Source organism: Canis lupus, chromosome 25 (assembly GCF_048164855.1).
Source record: "Canis lupus baileyi chromosome 25, mCanLup2.hap1, whole genome shotgun sequence".
Taxonomy (NCBI): domain Eukaryota; kingdom Metazoa; phylum Chordata; class Mammalia; order Carnivora; family Canidae; genus Canis; species Canis lupus.
Genome location: NC_132862.1, coordinates 41170270 through 41189196, shown reverse-complemented (window position 1 = coordinate 41189196; position 18927 = coordinate 41170270). Strand labels below are relative to the sequence as shown.

The 18927-nt window shown below is 42.6% G+C and overlaps 2 long non-coding RNA genes across 3 annotated transcripts in view; one reads left to right on the top strand and one right to left on the bottom strand.

Annotated features, from left to right (window-relative positions):
* Positions 1 to 447, bottom strand: part of LOC140616898 (uncharacterized) — a 30486-nt gene extending 30039 nt beyond the window's left edge. For both annotated transcript variants that reach the window (XR_012017217.1, XR_012017216.1), the window contains exons 1-2: positions 333 to 447; positions 58 to 139 (exon numbers count right to left, since the gene is read on the bottom strand). This is a non-coding gene — a long non-coding RNA (uncharacterized lncRNA). The remainder of the gene's footprint in view (positions 1 to 57; positions 140 to 332) is intronic.
* LOC140616899 (uncharacterized) lies at positions 364 to 4223 on the top strand. The gene is made up of 3 exons (XR_012017218.1): positions 364 to 526; positions 1305 to 1515; positions 3127 to 4223. It is a non-coding gene; the product is annotated as an uncharacterized lncRNA (long non-coding RNA).
* The last annotated feature ends 14704 nt before the right edge of the window (positions 4224 to 18927 follow it).

Below are 18927 nucleotides of genomic sequence, written 5' to 3'. Positions count from 1 at the left end.
TGAGGAATAGGAATGCTCTGTAGTCATTCATTCCTTGGGCAGTCATTGAGGGCTTACCGTGTGCCAGTCACCGTCCTAGGAACTGGAGACGTAGTGGTCAACAAAACCACGGTTCTTTCCTTAAATGGAGCTGACAATTCTAGTAGAGGCAATACATGAACAAGGAAATTGATATACTGTCACACAGTGATAAGAACTATGAAAAAAAAGAAAACATAAGCCAGGACAAGGGGATAGAGAATGATTGGAGGGATAGCTAAGGGAATGCCTCTCTGAAGAGGTGACATTTGAGTTGAGATCTGAATGGGGAGGGGAAATGGTCATGTGATTACCATAGGGGTGGATTCCAGGCAGAGGGAAAAGTCCTGAGGTAGAACCACAAGGAAGCCATCTGTCTGGAATGTGGTATTGTGATCCCTGGCTGGAGATAGGTGTTCTATTTCTGCCTGAATGCAGAAAAATGAAAGATTCTAAAGAGATTCTTCTCTAAAGAACTTACAAAGAGGCCTGGGACAGCCCTTTCTGGGTAAGTCTAACAGGGAAGAAGCAGGTGAGAGGTACCATGCATCTTAGGACCTTCCAAGAAATGAGAAGAGTCTCTTAAAACAGTCCATAACTTGGCAGTGACAGTCTAAGAAATGGCATCTTGAATCAGAACACAGAGCTACGTGTCTCTGTACCAGTCCAGGCATCTGTCACTGTCCAGTGTTCAAGGCACATTTGGTGGAAAGAAAATGAACCCACCATCAGGCCTGAGAAACTTTCCCAAACTTCCCACTTTTCCTCATGAACCTACTCGGGCTCATCAGATATGAGTTTTCCCAGCTGTCTTTAAAGATATTCATATGTCCCAATCCCATCATCTTGAAAGTAGACCCATGAGAGCAGGCACTAGGTCTAATTCGTAGAATTCCCATGGGAAACAAAACACCTACCACAGAGCTTTACACATGGCTGGACTGGATGAGTTCTCCTAGTTGTTATCCAGTTAAGCACTGCAAGATTACTACTCACCTCATAAAAAGCCTGTCTTTTTGGTTGTTCCAAATTTCATCTCACTCAGGCTTCCAGGGTTCCCCCAGGTTATAGGTTTGTGGAGGCAATGAGCAAGCCCTTTTCACCAGTTCTGGTCCTTTGTGACTATCCAAACTCGTCTCTTCTTGCAGCTTCTCCCTCATACTGACAAATTCTTAGAGATCCATGTCAGAGGAAGCAGGGCACTGGTCTGGGGTACTGTTTCTGACATTTACTAGTATGAAACCTTGTAACCTGACCACTAAGAGCCTATTTTTCTCATTTGAAAGTGCCAGACAACATTCCTGCATTTTAGAGGGCCCTGTAACAGATGGTAGGAAGACGAAGTCAATATTACACCTACTTCATAAACTTCAAAGCACACATCAAGTTGCAGTCATACATGTGATCTTCTCCCATCAGCCTCCTCCTGATATCCCAATTGTCTCTTGCTGAATTTCTCCAGCTGTGAAGTTTTGAATTTTTTTCTTTAGTTGACAGGTGAGTGTTGGATTTGTCCAAAGCTGCAAGTTTTTGCCTTGGATTCTGACATCTTACCTTTCCTTATCGTCCTCCTTCCCCTTTGGGAATGCTTAGAGTCCACTGGGTTGATTCAGGAAATAATCTATAATAATCTCTAGGTTTTTTCCTAGGATGTCAATATTTCAAACGGCATTCCCTGTCATTCAAATAATTTCAACTCAGGACACATAGAATGAGCTCCTGGTCTATATTGTTTGCTATAAGTAGAGACCATAGAGAATGAAAAGGTGGCTAAGGAGCACTTAAGGAGTATAGGTGAGGAGATGAAGATGACAGATGCACACATGATGGGGTTAGCATGCCAAATAAAGTAGGTGACATTGCACTAGAGTGAAATGCTATAGAGCACAGAGAAGTGAGCCATCAAAAATGACCGAGAGAATTAGAGTTGCCTTCTCAATGTGGCTACTTTTTCCTACTGGGCTTTGGCTTGCCCAAAGTGTGGCTCTTATGTCCTCACTTCCAGCCTCATAAATGTTTACGGGATGGAGCAAGGGTCTTTCTTACCCTAGGGGGGAGTGGGTTATATAGGGAAAGTATACCCCACCCTGAGAGTAAGAGGCCTCTGAACCAGTGACTGGAAGACCAGGAGGGAGGTGAAGGAAGGTTGGACCAGGTCTAGAAAAATGAACAAATTTGGCCTGGTAGGGATTTGTCTATAGCAGGACCTCTTCGGGTTGTACACTGGGGCCTGGACTGTGAAGCACTTCTGCTTCGCACAAGCCCTGGCAGGAGGCTTTTACTTGCCAGGGCTGAAAGGAGCCTGGACCCTGTCATTGAGACCATCCAGCCGGGCTCTCTCTGTCCTTTGTCAGGGCCTGGGAGGCTCCGTATCATTACTCCAGAGCATTCCGCTTCCCTTCGGCCTCATTACGCAGTACATTAGCTGTGGGAACTAAACCCATTACAAAAAGGAGGGGGTGGAATTGGCACACGGGGAAAGAGGCCTTCTCAGATCAAGCTAACAACTTGTGCCTATTAACTAAAGAAGATCGTTAGAAAGTTCCCATCTCCTCCTCTCCCCCCCCCCCCGCCTCGCCCCCTCCCTCCTCACTTGCCGTGTCAGATATAGAGGGAAAGCAGGGCTCACATGTGAACTCGCCAGTTTCTTGCACACACACCCAAGCTTAAAGGGACCTTGCTCAGGGCTCCAGAGGAGTAAGCTTTGGATGGTGACAAGAATTGCTTTGATGTCAAATTCACATTTTAAATGAACAGGACTTTTCTCGAAAAGATGGGTCTTTTTGGCCCCGTAGACACAGTGACTGAAATAAATTAAGTCCCACTTCAGGACAATTTTATATGACTCCATAACAAAATAGACCAAGGGGAATGGTTTTATTTATATAGTTTAATAGTGTGAATAGCAGAGCCAGAATGTACTTTGGGATGAATCAGTTTAAAGCTGGTTTTGCAGATGGGGACACCAAAGCCCAGGGAGAATAAACAGTGTCCCCCACACGTTACATGAACTACACAGATCTTGTTTGCAAGTCTTTTCTAACACACTTCCTCCAGTTTGCTCATTTGTTCTTTTCATTTTCCTCCCTCCTTGGCTTTGTTCCCCAGCTAAGTGTTGGGGAACATTCTCAAAGAAATCCAGTAGAGCACCTTTGGTATTAAGCCACACAGGATTTGGAGTATCAGCAGTGGCCTTGCCACTCACTCTTCCTTTTCCCCAGGTGAAAAACCAAAACAAACCAAAGGACTACCACCAACCAAAAATCCCATCCAGAATATGGTTCATGCTTCTGGTCTCAAGGCAAAGGTCTAATGGAGCTCTCTGTATTACTCCTGGCCCTAAGTGAAACATAAGAAACCTCACTGCCCCATTCCTGCCTCTGTGGCCTCCCAATGCTCATTTCTGTTTCCACTGGCAATCTCCACATAGACATTTACCTGGCAAGTGTGCCTTCAAGTCTATGTGCCCTGCTCCTCTGAGTGTTTGAGCTCCGTCTGCAACCACTCAAAGAGGGGAATGTGGAGAAGGCCAGCCATGCCATGGTTCTCACCTGGCCTCCTCAGGCCAATGGGGGAAACATGCATTGGGGGAATTTTGGAAACTCTACCATCCTGGTTGTGTGGAATACTGAAGAAAAGATACTTTTCTCTTAAATCGGAGCGTGTGTGCATGTATTTACTAACTCTATAAAAAGGTCTGATTAGCATTTCTTTTTTAGTTGCTCCTTCTCCATCCCAGCTGCACCAATTGTGGTCAGTAAAACAGAATTGGGTGCAACAGTAATTCAGGAAAGCAGCTGAAAGGAAAGGGAATGAGTTTGCTTAGAGCTTGAAGAAACCACTCCAATTTAAAAGATAGAGAAGGGATGAAATGAGAAATTTGGAGGGAAGGAACAAAAAAATTCCAAAGACATAGGAACTGAAGCAAATGGGGGAAAAGGGAGAGAGAGAGAGAGAGAGAGAGAGAGATATCTCAAACTACTCACACTGAGAAACAGAGAACCCCTTTCTATAGAAAAATGCAAAAAAACAAATTTCTTTTTTCAAAACAACAAATGGGATAGAAAAGTCTGGATTTTTAAAAATGAAAACATAGAGGATGCCTAGGTGGCTCAGTCAGTTAAGTGTCCAGCTGTTGATCTCAGCCCAGATCTTGATCTCAGGGCCACACATTCAAGTCCTACATTGGGCTCCACACTGGACATGGAGCTTACTTTAAAAAAGAAGAAAGAAAGAAAGAAAAAAAAGAAAAGAAAAGAAAAGAAAAGAAAAGAAAAGAAAAGAAAAGAAAAGAAAGAAGGAAGGAAGGAAGGAAGGAAGGAAGGAAGGAAGGAAGAAAGAAAGAAAGAAAGAAAGAAAGAAAGAAAGAAAGAAAGAAAGAAAGAAAGAAAAGGTAGAGATGGAAGTTGCTTATTTCCTTCCTTTGATCTTTCTTTTTTATTAGTGCTTCTTTTCATGTATTTTTTTCTAATAGAGGAAAATAAAATTGTCTGGTCTTCAGGCACAGAAGAGATAGGTGCAGAAGAGATGTGACCTCTTGCCTTTGAATGACTTATGCAGTGGAGTTAGAATTGATCTAACCACGGGCACTGAGGGAGGCACTTGACGGGATGAGCACTCGGTGTTATTCTGTATGTTGGCAAATTGAACACCAGTAAAAAATAAATTTATTATTAAAAAAATAAATTGATCTAACATCTTTTCTTGGGGACTGGATCTAGATTCTTCTGCTAAGTCTCCTCCTTGATCTTAAGCATACCTCCTCCTGCTAAGTCACCTTCTCCTTCCTTTTATCATCACTGGGATGTTGGGGGACTTCATGAGTTTATGTTAGACAAATATTTGGAACTCAACAGAGTAAAGGCACTAGAGAAAGTGTGACCAGCATTCATAATGATGATTCTTGGAATCCTTTATAAAGATTGCATGCAAATCACTGCTGTGACTGCTCACTTTTATAGGCTTATAACTTACCCCTCAAAATTACCTAATTGGGACTGAAATATCTCCAGCTGGCTCTCAGCCCCAAGGAGTTTATTCTTGGAAAGTGTGACCTCCTATTGTCTATTTTCAAGCTTGTAAGTAATGCAAGAGGATCTGTACTTTATTGGGAAGTATCAGTGCTGAAATCCACACTGAGTGGAAGCTACCAACAGTTAGGGAGGGACTTGGAGTGTCAGACAGGCCATTCCCTTCTCATTTTCATGAACCAAAGCAAATGAAGTGTTTGTGGGATCTCACAATGGTCCCAAGCCTTGTTTTCTTTTAGGGTCCAGGTCATCTAGCACAGCACATCAGTAGTGAAGAGTTTAAGACCTTGAGTCAACACAGACCTGTGTTTAAATCTCAGCTCCCCTACTTACTAGCCAAGCAAACTTGAGCATGCTTCTGACTTCTCTGAATTGCTTCATTTTAAACTTGGAGTTTGTTATTTGCTACGGAGAATAACTGAGATGATTGTTAAAAAGCATGTAAAGTATGTACCACATACTTTATATAATGTACTAGGAGTTGGGAAATCCAGTGTTGAGATACGTAGGAGTTAAAAAACTGGCCCTGTCACTTCCTGGCTGTGTGAGCCAGGACAAGTTAATTAACCTATCAGTGCCTTGGTTTCCTCACCCATAATGTGTGACTAAAATATCTACCTCCATTAGGTGGACTAAATTAGATAATCTGTAAGAAAGAGTACGACACATATTGGGCAGATAACACATGGTGATGATAATTCTTGGGTTTATTTCCCAGACTCCAGTGTTATTCCTGCCATCAACTATGATTGTGACCTAATTAGGTTACCTAATTTTCAAAGACTCCCATTTCCCTATCTATAAAATAGAGGCAGAACTGGATCTCTATTGTTCAAAGTCACATGGTGATTATATAGACTTGGGCTTCAGAGCATGGGCTCCAAATTCAGACCTCATGATGGGCTTAAATTCTCGCTCGATCCCTTACACCATTCTGGTTTTGAGCAAATTCTTTCACCATTGAATGAATCTAGGTTTCCCCATCTACTAGATCGGGCTTAAGAAAAATGGAATTATTCTTGTGAGGATTAAATGAGATGGCCCATGCAAGGTGCTCAGCACAGTGGCAGGCATTTCCTGAGCCCCCACAACATTAGCCAGTACTATTATCGATATTGGTACTATTATTAATATAGCTAACTGAAAAAAACCTCACAGAAGAAATATGTAGAGAACTAGATTTTGAAGGTAAGGATGCAGAGTCTGATAATAGGAGGAGGAGTCATCCATGTGAATGTCCTGTGGAGGGATCCAACATTTGCAGATTTTGAAAGCTTTCCAGGTATTTCTGACTCAAAGCCAGGGCTGATATGAGAACAAGGCAGTCACAGGCAGGATTCATTAAGTGGGGACCAGGGTCAGGCATTGAGATGCCTAGCTTCTGCCTCTGCCTCTGCCCCTAACTAGCTGCCTGGCCCTGGCAATTTACTTCACCTCATTGGATTTCAATTCTTTCATTTGTAAAAGGAGGAAGGTTGATCTACCCTGAGTGATCTCTAACTCTCCTTCTAGCTCTGATGTTCAAGGATCTTAACTGGCTTTTCTTGACTGGATGAGCACCCATGTTCAGGCATCATTACTCATCCTTCCTTTCCGTTTTATCTCTTGGAAAATTTTCTCAAGCTGGCAGGCTCTTGAGTGAGCCCTCTGGGTCTTCTCACCACACCTCTATGAGGTCGCCACATGGATTAAACTAGTTTACTGCCCAGTCTGACTTGGTCTCTACCTGGCACCAAGGAAAGAGGCCAAATAGAAAGGCGGTGAGACTTTGGTGACAATCCAGAGACTCGCTCACTGCGTGACTTGGAAATTTGTAATTGTGTAACTTGTGGCTTTTGATAATAGGAATTGCTCACATTTCTTGAACATTTATGACTTGTCAAGCACTGCACTAAGAGCTTTAAGTCTATTATCTGGTTTAATCCTCACAATAGCACTGTGACGTCTGAATGATTATTCCCATTTTATAGCTGTAGATGGAGAATCTGAGGTTTAAGGAGATTAAGTAACTTGCCCAAGATCACACAACTGGTATGTGGTGCAGGCAGGGCCCACACCCCAGTCTGCTGAGCTCCAGTATCAGGGCTCTCCAGTATCATACCATATTACCTCTCAGAAAACCACATCACAGTGATTGATTGGTACCAAAGAGCAGATCACACAAGAGGGGTTCAGGCTTGTCTCATATATGAGGGCCTACATTTGTTATGTCAGTTCAAAAGGGGTTTCTAGAAGCCATTGACTACTTCACTTGCCTTTAGAGACCTTTCCCAAACTGCCCCCAGTGTATTTTTCCAGTCCTATCCTGGTCAGTCACCTACAGTGGAAACATTGCCTTGCAGTTTAAAGCACAGCCTGTGGTTTGGCATTGCATTGTCTAATATAGTATCCACTGGTCTCATGTGGCTATTAAGTACTTGAAATGTCCAAATTGAAGTGTGCTGTAAGTGCAGATCACACCAGATTTCAAAGACTTTTTAAAAAGATTTATTATTTTTTATTATTTATTTGAGAGAGAGAGAGGGCAAGCACGATTAGGGGAAGGATCAGAGGGAAAGAATCTCAAACAGACTCCCTGCTGAGTGGGGAGCCTGACTCAGGGCTCAATCCCATGACCCTGAGATCACAACCTGAGCCAAAATCAAGAGTCAGATGGTTAACCAACTGAGCCATCCAGGGACCCCCAGATTTCAAAGATTTAGTGTGAAAAAAAATATTAATAATTTTTCTGTTGATTACATAATTGAAATAATCATATTTTGGAAATATGAGTTCAAGAAAACATTAATAAAATCAATTTCACCTCTTACTGCTTTCTATTTCTATTTTTTTTAAAGATTTATTTACTTATTTTAGAGAGAGAAAGAAAGAGTGCAAGCAGGGGAAGGGCAGACAGAGAGAAAGAATCCACAACCAGACTCCCCACTGATCATGGAGCCTGACATGATCTCAATCCCAGGACCCTGAGATCATGACCTGAGGTGAAACCAAGAGTCACTACTCTACTGACTGGGCCACTCAGACACCCCACTGCTTTCTATTTCTAATGTGGCTACTCAGTCCTGCTACCTCCTATCTGTGTGATGTTGGGCAAGTTAATTAATCCCTGTGTGCTTCAGTTTCCCCATCTGTAAAATGGGGAGAATAATAGGACTGACTTTGTAAGGTTGTTGTGAGCATTAATGACTTAAATTTCCCAAACAGTGCTTGGCTGATTTTTTTGTTACTTATTATTACTCACTGATGCCAGAGCGGTCCAGGCTCATTTCTTGCCACACTATGCTTTGTTCCTTTCTTGGAAGACTCTCCACTTTCTCTACACTCCTTTGGGTTCTGCATCCTCCAAAACAGCATGGCTTTTACAACTCCTGTGACTTTATTTCTTTTCTTTTCTTTTTTTTTTTTTTTGTTTTCTCCAATTAAAAATTTATTATTGAAGTACAATTAACATACATTACTCAGTACCACAACAAGTGTACTCACCATCTGCTGTGACTTTCTTCATACTGTCATTGACTTTCTTGTCTTATTAGTTGTTACATTAGTGTGCATGCCTGAAGCATAGCTGGAAGTAGACTGTGAGTTCCTTAAAATAGAACCTGTGTCTTATTTATCTTTGTATTTTCCCTCCTGTCCAGTCGTCCATGGACCTAGCAGAGGTCCTGGTCAAATGGTGTTGCATAAATGCTTGTTAATTGAGTAATTAATTAATATACCTCCCTTGCCCCCTTACCAGGAATATGAAAGTTTTCCTCATTCTTTTATTATTTTTTTAATTTTTTAAATATTTTATTTACTTATTCATAGAGACACATACAGAGAGAGAGGCAGAGACACAGGCAGAGGGGAGAAGCAGGCTCCATGCAGAGAGCCCGATGTGGGACTCGATTCCAGGTCTCCAAGGATCATGCCCTGGACCGAACGTGGCACTAAACCGCTCAGCCACCCGGGCTGCCCTCCTCATTCTTTTAGACTCTTGAAAGGAAGTGGTCACTTTTCCTCTGGTCATTCTCAAGCCACCCTGATCTCCCCAGTATAGAATGGCTCCATCTCTTTCATTCCTATTGTTCTGCTGCCTCTCTCATGCTTTCAGAGTGGATGATGGTTGGATTTTTGTTGTTGTTGGTTTATTTGTTTGTTTTGTTTTTTTAGTACATGAATATTGAGATCAGCTATAATTCAAAGCCTTGAAAGAAGTGATCTGGTTCGTTAAATTCTAATTGCACTGATGGTAAGGCAAGATAGTTGCTTTAATTAAAGAAGGCCTCCCTCAGCTATGGTGGTCATGATGGTGGTAGGGAGCAGTGCTGTTGTTGCTGCTGAGAAGGAGAAGGATTTCTGTGGTGTGTTCAGAAGCACCAGTGCACACCCTCCGGCGGCCCAACCTTCACGTCTGCCAAGCATATAAAGTCTGTCATTACCCTTCTTTGGAACTTACCCAGAAGGGGAAACTTTCACCAGCTTTGGACTCTGCTCAAAGTTCAGAAAACATGTCTTCAGGGCAAATAAAATCCCCCAAAACAACTCACTTTGGAGGGGAAGGGTTTTGATTTCTTTTTAGCAAACTGGTTTTTAATAGGCCTTTGCAAAGACCCTTTCTAACACTGATATGGAAATTGCACCTCTAATGGTACTTTCTTTTGAATTAAACATGGTGTCTCTGAGTACTGATTTTGAAATACTGCTTGACATATAGGGGATGGCACCATAATGAGTTCTGAACCCTTAGTATGGATTCATGCTGAGATACTGGGGCTCCAGGATGCTGAAAGGAGAGGATATAAAGGATGCTGGGAAGCAACATGAAGGGCACCATGGGAAAATTCTGACAACTCTGCCAGTTTCCCCAAAGACAGCCCTGAGAGCAAGATCCAGGTGAGCTCTGCAGTGTCTCATCAGTATTGTTGTGTTGCATGCCCAGATCTCCTTTCAGGAGGGAAGGATTTGTTTCTCTCATCTGCTAGGAATGTGGCTGGCTTATGGCACTCAGCTGGAATTGTCCTTGCTGAGGAGAGATGCCCCATCCATGGACATGCCTCTTCCCACAGGCAGCTGGTGTCCAATGATTGAGCATGCATAGATATAAATGCTTGGCCTCATGACTCAATCTGGGGCAATTTGAAAGGGCCATATCAGTTGTAAGAGATGGGTAGGCTGAGGCCTTGTGACTGCATTGTGGCCCTCTGCTCCTCCCTGCTTCCTGCCCTTGTGCCATAGTGGTTGATACTCAAGAGCACTTTCCATGAAGTTTCCTTCACCCTAATCTTCATTTCAGAATCTGCTTCCTGGAAATCTGGCCTGCAACAGTGGTTCCCCCTTTTGGTAACCTGGCACGATTCTATATTGGCTTTTCTACAGTTCACTGCCAGACAGCTTTCAGGATCTGCTTCCCCTCTCTTCAACTGTTGCTCTTCATTCCCTGCATGGGCCACTCTGGCACAATTTCTGCAGCTTCACACTCTGTGAATTCTGTTTGTGTCTGCTTGTACCTAGTGAGTGCCTCTCACTTCACTCTCAGGTTGGACCTTCCTCATTTTCTTACCAAATCTTCCCAACATGCTTAATTTCAAGAACATTCTTTTTAGGGGTAATAATTTTTTTTTAAAGATTTTATTTATTTGTTCATGAGAGACACAGAGAAAGGCAGAGACATAGGCAGAGGGAGAAGCAGGCTCCCCTTGGAGAGCCCAATGGGTGACTCAATCCCAGGACCCCGGGATCATGACCTGAGGCAGATGCTCAAGCACTGAGCCACCTAGATGCCTCCTTTTGGGGTAATAATTAGTGCTGCTTCTTAAGGCTGGCTTCCAGAACTTTCTTGAACTTAATGATCCTATACAGCCGGTCATCAGGGAAGAATGGCAGAAACTGGGGGTGTCAGTGGGGACTCTGAAGTTTGTCAATCCTCTTCTCACTCTATAGGAAGCCTCCTCAACATCCCTGATGGGTAGCTGCACTTTGGTTGACTTGTTAAACAGGAACACTCACAATGTCTTCCAGTCTCCCTAGTCCTAAACCAACCACAAGCCCAACACCTTAGTTATCTGGTATTAATTCTGTACAAAGCAGCCTAGAGAGGTTAAATCAACTGATGAGAGCACTCAGGAAGCCACATGGTAGGAACACATTTTAAGAAAAAGCCAAACATAATGGAGTTTACTTATTTAAGAACAAGCGGGTAAGCTGAAAAATGCACATGTGCATCACAGGTAGCCTTGCAAATGAGGAACGATCCTCCAAAGGCCAGCTACAGCATCTTTTGCTTAAATCATAGGAGACCAGCAGCATATATGCTTATTCTTTAGACTTTAAGAGTTTCTTCAGACTCCCTGGCCACCTCTCCTAGTGTCTTTCCTCCCAGACAGGTAGGAAGTTCCTTTAGCTGTCCAATCAAAATCCTCTTGGTTCCTCCAACATCTGTCCTGAGTGAAGGGCAGGGAAGAGCTTGTCCTTCATTCCTCACAGACTTGCCTGAACTCGAACTGCCAGTCCTTCCTGGGAAAATGGCTTCTCTGGTGTGGTGCGTAAGTGTCCATAGCACCATTCCCCATGGCCAAGTGCCAAGTGACGAGAGTGTCGGGGCTTTTGAAATTGTCAGAGAAACTGATTTCCTTGTCAAGTCTTGTCCTGTACAGTTGGAGGGCCAAATTCTACTTTCGTGTTAGCTGCCACGCAGATCAAAGGCTGCTGACAAGGAGCTAAAGGGTTTGTGCCTGGTCTGCTTCAACCTTTCCTCAGTCCAGCATGGGGAATGCTCCTGGCTTTCGGCTTTCTTGAACTCTCTTATCGATCCTCCTTTGTGGACCAACAGATGAAGGGCCTGGGAAATAATTCCAAGGGCCATAACTCAGGGAGAGCATTCTTAAATTTGCAGCAGAAGGGAGGCCAGAGAAAAGGGAAGGCAAGGGCAGGGATGCACAGAGTCATCTGCTGCCTCAGAAAAATGCAAGCATATTAAAAGTCCATGATTTGGAGGCTGAGCTTTATTAGTAATGTCAGAGTAGGAACAGCGTGAGAAAGGATCTCACTGAAGAAGAGCTAGTCTTTCCATTACTCGTTTTTGGGTATTGTATGAAGGTAAGTCACAAAAGGTGATAACTTCTGAAACTCCTTCCTTTATCATGTTCATAAGATCATGAGGTGAGTGAGTGATGGAAAAGTTCAGGATATTAATAACCCCAGATATAGCAGAAGTCAAAGTTGGTTCCAAGAGGGAAGGGGGTTGGGCATGAGTGGGGGAAAAAAAATGGATAAAAAGAGTCAATTGTATGGTGATGGATGGTAACTAGCTTTTGGTGGTGTCGAATTATAATGTTGTCCACCTGACACTTACATGTTATATACCAATTTTACCTCTATTTAAAAAAAAAATGCCTTAAAACAAAAGGATTTAAGTAAAAAAAAAGTCAAGGGTAAGATGGGATGGGAGAGCATTGGAGCTTGTAAAAACCATCCAAGTGCCCCAGGAAGGAGCCACAGCAATAAACTGAGTGCGGAGCATGGAGAACGTGGTTTTGGAGTCAAGAGGATTTGTTGGCTTTTCATTTCTAGTGTTCTTTTTGGCCTTTTGGCTCAGTACTATTTGGCTCAGTACTATTTATGGTTGCCCTCTCCTCTATATCTACTTTTCCTCTCTAATACTCCCAATTTTTCTGACCAGAAGAAACCCCCCACATGCACTCCTCTATCCACAGGCAATCTGCCCTCCTCAGCAGAACCAGACAATGTAGATTCTCAGCCTTTACTTTGGAACTACATTTAGGCACCACTGGAGACACAAAAGTCTCAAATGGAAACAGAAAACGTCTCTAGCAGAGACTGAGTACTGATGTATTAGCCCAGAAAGCTTCCTTTTAATGTGGCCAGACTGTTGACAGCTCCAAGATTCCAAGGCCAGAGTCCTTCACTTCTCTAGATGGCCAGTTCTTCCTGTTCATTCTCAACTAATTCCTCTTTATAGCACTTATAGTAGCGAGCAACCATGGTCAATTTGGTTCTTGAGCTAGAGCAAGAGGTTGGATAGTAAATTTGCAAAGAGGGTGCCCTCACATAATCTACTTGGTTTCTACCTTTTAGGTAGCAAGGAATGAGAATCCAAATAGCAAGGTATTATCAAAAAATTTATCTGAGGGGCACCCGGGTGTCTGCCTTCCGCTCAAATCATGATCCTAGGGTTCTGTGATTAAGCCCTCCATTGGGCTCCCTGCTCAAGGGAAGAGCCTGCTTCTCCCTCTCCCTTCTGCCTGCAGCATCCCCTGCTTGTTCTCTCTCTTTTTCTCTCTCTTAGAAATGAATGAATGAATTTTTTTAAAAAAATTTATCTGAAACTATTAAGTTCCCAAGTTTAGGTAGCAAGGTTTACTCATACTTTTATTTATTTCCATAAAAGTGTGTCTCTGTTTATAGTCGGTTTCCTGAGGACAAATACCTTGTTTTTCTTTATTTCTGCCTGGCACAAAATATATGTCTAAATACTTGATAAATAAATCAAATTCTATTAAAGGGGTAGAAAACACTGTTTAGACATTGGGGTTGATTAGATAAGCTTGAACTCTGAAGTATGAAAAGTACACACACAAAAAAATATGACACAAAGTTCTCAATCCTGGCTGTTTGAATCATCCAGAGAAAACACACTGGTGTTCAGGCCCCACCCTAAACCAACTAAATCAAAATGGAGCTTTTGAAAGCTCCGAGATGATTCCAACAGGAATCCAAAGTTGAGAACTACTGATCTGCATAATTTACTGTCCTATTGGAAAGTCCCATGGTGTGCATGTCCCACCGGTGGTAAATTGAGCCTCTACCAGTTGACACATGTTAGAATCTTCCCACTCACAGACATTTGCTTATGTACATGGAGCCAGATAGGCAACACATAGGTTTGGTGAACCATGTGGGCCATTGAGAATGTCAATATAACTCGATTACTGTCTTCATTTCACAAGGATTTACTAAACCCAATAGAACGTTTATGAAGGGACCTAAGGCAAGATGCCTTGTTTCAGGAGAGAAACAAGCTAAGGCAGTACATGTGAATCTTTATGATGCAGTGCATAGCACTTACATGCCAAAGTGCATGGTAAGGTTAACCATGGTGGTAGGAATGCAGAGGAAGGGACGTGTTACACAAGGAGGTTGGTCTTGAGCTGGACTTCTGAGGATGAGTAGGATTTGAAGAGGTAGAAGGCAAGGAAGAGAACACTTCTCATTCCAGGTACTAGTAGCATAGAGCTTGATAGTGATGGATTTTTCTGACACCCCCAGCCTTTGAGGGGTATCTAGTTCTCAGATCTTCTTGGTGCCAGGTGAGCGTCTGACAGGGATGGCAACATCTCTCAGATTTCCTTCCCCTGGTCCTCTTATCAGCTCCCCCTACTCTCACTCTGGGTTTTTCCACATCTGGTTCAGAAACAGCCTTTTGACCCGCCCCAGTTCCCTTGATTAGTGATAGAGCTGGACTCCTAGGCCTTATGGTCTGCTTGGTTCTTCCCTCTCTTGTCTTTCCTCTCAGCATTTCTGAGAGTGTTAAGTGAAGGACATTCTCTATCATGTGTGGCTCCTAGACCTCTCTCTAGCTGGGATAGGTAACCCTGCTCTTCCCTGGATCAGCTATACTCCAGATTCTAAAGTGTTGTTTCAGAGCAATGAAGAAGGTGGTAGTTGTCTGATCTTATAAGAGAGCCTGCCAACCTTCTTCACATCATGGAACAAATAAGAAAGATAATAATATTCACATAGTAAATGGAGTTACCTGCTGTCTGCTGTCTTGCAGAGGTGACCAGACCTGAGGCCTGAGGGGATCAATATCTACCCAGAACTGAGCTTCTTCATGCCATAGGGAAAGCTCTGCCCCCAAAGAACTGTGGTCGGCTTATGCTCCAACCTCTGCCAACCTTCAGACCAGTGGAACTGTTCTCATTATTTCCCCAAACTTGAAAAAAAAAAAAAGAGGGAGATTTGATTTTATTTTTTAAAGCTATTACTTATTTATTTGAGAGAGAGAGCATGAGCATGGGGCAGAGGGAGAAGCAGGCAGGTGGAGCTAGATCCTAGGACCCTGGAATCATGACCTGACCCAAAGGCAGAGGTTTAACCAACTGAACCTCCCAAGCTCCCTGAAAAAAAAAAAGAGCGAAATGTTAAAAAAGACTTTAAAGCTAAAGATGAGATGTTTTGGCTTTAAAAACTAGGTTCTGATTACTTGGTAGGACACAGAGAACTGGTTTGGACTTGAGCAAAAATGTATCTTTTGTCACAGTTCTTGGAAAAGATAAAAATCCTAAAGGTACTAACCAGTGTTGCTTCTCCCAGTTGAGGCAGGGCTCTCTTCTTGCCATTTGATATGTTTCTTGGTCATTTTCAGCTGGACTCTCATCAGCCGTGTGGAACTGTGATCTAGAAGCAGATTTCCAAACTTTAATGGGATCTTATCAGCTCCCAGTCCCAATGCTTCAAGCAGCAGCATTGGAGGCAAGGTCCCAATGCTGCTGCTTGAAGGTTCCATCAGAAGGGAAAACAATGTTCAGGGGTACGTAAGGAAGTCTACAGGGATTCAAGCAGGAATCTAGTATAAGTGCCCAAGATAAAATAGTAAAATGTCTCAACAGGTGGACAGAATGTACCAATAGGTGAGGGAGAAAGGCAGAAAACAAGTTTAGAAATTTGATGTCCAGACAGAAGGGTGGGTAATCGGCACTGTCAGACTCCTGAGTCTCTAAGGCTAAAAATTAGGAGGGGCTGGATACCAGAACTACCTCTTCTCTCCAACACTGCTGCTATGCTGGGCAGGACATGGTAGGTAGGGATTCCCAAGCCAAACTGGAGAATCAGATCACCAGGAAGTGTGGATGGACCAAGCCAGGGAGAGAAAGACAAGGCTAGAGTTGGAGAGGAGAAGAACTAATGCCAGTGAATGGCCAAAAGTAATATGTACCCTTCAAAGTCAGGGATTGTGTCCTGTTTATCTCTGTGTTCCTATACCTAACACAAGGCTGCCTAGCACAAGGTTGAATTATTATTCCTTTAAATGAATGAATGAACATAGGGCTGAACCAAAAGTCATAAAGATCAAATGGCTCAAGCTAGAGCCTAGGGCTGGAGGGGCTGAGGAATCAAATCAGGCTGGCTTACTGTCTTCAATGCCCATGAAGTTATCTGGAAACACACCAGGCTAGTGACAAGCAGAGCATTACAGTCTAGAAAGCCAAGGCATGGGGGCAAATGACAGCAACAACAATACCGCCTTACAGTTCTGTAGTGTGTTCAGGTTCACAAAGGGTACTCACATACCTTATCGGGTGCATCTGATCTGTGCAACAACCTCCTGAGGATATCTAAGAATGGTGTGCTCCCTGTCCTCAGACCACACTTTTCTTCCTTGAGTGCCAATCAGATGGAGTGGAAGCCAGTGCACGGCTTACACATGCGGAGAGGGGAATCAGCCAACAGATGAAACCTTGGTTCCATTCAAAGTCAGCTGTTCAAGGAGCCCTGGTGGAAGACGGACCAGGAAGCCAGAACAAATATTAAACTGTCATGTTGAAACCCTGTGTTGGTGTGGCTGTTGCCATTGTGGTGGGCAGCTGTGAGAGCTAAATATTTACAATTTCTAATTGTTCCCACTAAACTGCTGGATGCCCTCATTCTACTGTAAGTTAGATATTTATTTGTTTGTTCCTTTGTTTATGCACTCGTTCTTTGATTTACTTACTTTCTTATTTCTAAAATGTATTCATTAGTGTGGAAAAGGGGTTGGGGGAGGGGAGAAGGCAAACAGAAGTTGAGTGAAGATTCTCTTCCATCTCAGAGAAAGGAAATAAAACCACAGATGGAAAGTAAAGGTAGAGAAAGTGCTGACTGACTTCTAGATCTTTTACTCACAGTTGTATTTTTTTAAACCTTCTATATTTTGGAATCATTTTAGATTTACCAAAACATTGCAAAGATATTCGAGAGAGTTCCCGTATATCAACCACCCAGCTTCCCCTAATGTTAGCATCTTACTTACCTACCTATGACACATTTGTCAAAACTAAGAAACTAACGTTGGCATGACACTATTAACTAAACTCCACAGTTTAGGTAGTGTCACCAACTTCCGCACTACCGTCCTTTTTCTGTTTCAGGATCCAACCCGCGACCCCACATTACATTAATCATCTGATCTTAGTTTCCTTTAATCTGTGTCAGTTTCTTAGTCTTTTCTTATTTTTTTATGACCTTGACAGTTTTAAAGAGTGATATTTTGTAGAATGTCTCTCAATTTGTGTTTATCTGATATTTTCTCATGATTAGACTGAGGTTATGGCTTGGGGGAAGATACCATGAAAGTGAAGTACCCTTTCACTACATCATACTGGGGGATATGTGCTATCAATATGACTTATTACTAGTGATATTAACCTTGATCAGAGATTAAGGGAGTGTCTTCCTAGGGAGTTAGTAATTTTTTTTCTGTAGGGTTATTGTTTTTCTCTTCCTATGTTTTCTTCTTTGGAAGCAAGTCACCCAGTCTAGCCAAAGCTCACAGGGAGAGGAATTAAGCTCTGCCTGAGACATGGATTCTACACATATTCTCTTCTAAGGAGATGTGTCCCTTCTCTCCCCTTATTTATTCCATGATTTACTTATATCAGTGTGCTAGTTTCTTGGGATTGCCTTCACAAATCACCATAAACAAGGAGGCTTTAAAAAATAGAAATTTGTTCTTTCACAATATGGAACAGAAGTCTGAAACCAAGGTGTCCGTGGTATTGATGGCTTCTGGAAGCTCTGGGGGAAAGCGGAATTCCATTATTCTCTCCTGGCTTCTGGTGGTTGCTGGCAATGCTTGGTGTTTCTTGGCTTGTAGTGGTATTGCTCCAGTCTCTGCTTCCATGTTCATATCATCTTCTTCTCTTTGTCATTTCCTCTTCTTATAAGGACAGCAGTCACTAGATTTAAGGCCCATGCTAAATTCAGAATCAATAGTGAAAGGGGAAAGGAGAGAAAATGAGTGGGAAATATCAGTGAGGGAGACGGAACATGAGAGACTCCTAACTCTGGGAAATGAACAAGGGGTAGTGGAAAGGGAGGTAGGCGGGGGGTTGGGGTGACTGGGTGATGGGCACTGAGGGAGGAACTTGACGGGATGAGCACTGGGTGATATGCCATATGTTGGCAAATCAAACTCCAATAAAAATAATAATAATAAAATAAAATAACAAAAAAAATCAGAATGATTTTTTAATAAAGTTCTATAACTAATTACATCCGCAAAGATCTTTCCAAATAAATTCATATTGCAAGATTCTGGCAGATGTGAATTTTGAGGGGACACAATTCAACCCAGTACAGTCAGTATGGACTCATGGATATTTACCTTATTCTTTATATTAGAATCTATTTTTTCACTTCTCTGTGTAATTATTTGTTTATTTCCTCAAATTGTTCTAGCTGTGGCCACTGAGAGCTCCTTTGGTTAGCATCAGTATCTTCTTGACATATCTGCATCTTTCTTTTTCTTTCCTTCTCTTTTCTTTTCTCAATCTCTGTCTATCTCTGTCCCTTTCTCTCTGTGTGTGTTTTGGTGCTTCCTTACTTCCCGATACTAAAGGTTGCACCAGGCTCATCTCGTATTTTCCCTGTTCCAGGCATAAAATCACCCATTTTCCAAGAAAGCCCTGATTTCTTTTATTGGAGAATATTATTTAGAAATAAGAATCCAAGTGCTAGGTGTTTTTGGTGCTACCAGAGTGTCACTGCTTCTGGGCTCTCTCTGCATACAGTTAGGAAATGTATGCATGTGTGCTTGCCTGTGTATACACACATATCTATTTCTGTGCCTGTAGATCTATATACATATTAAAATAAATGAGTTCTTACTGATACCTGACTC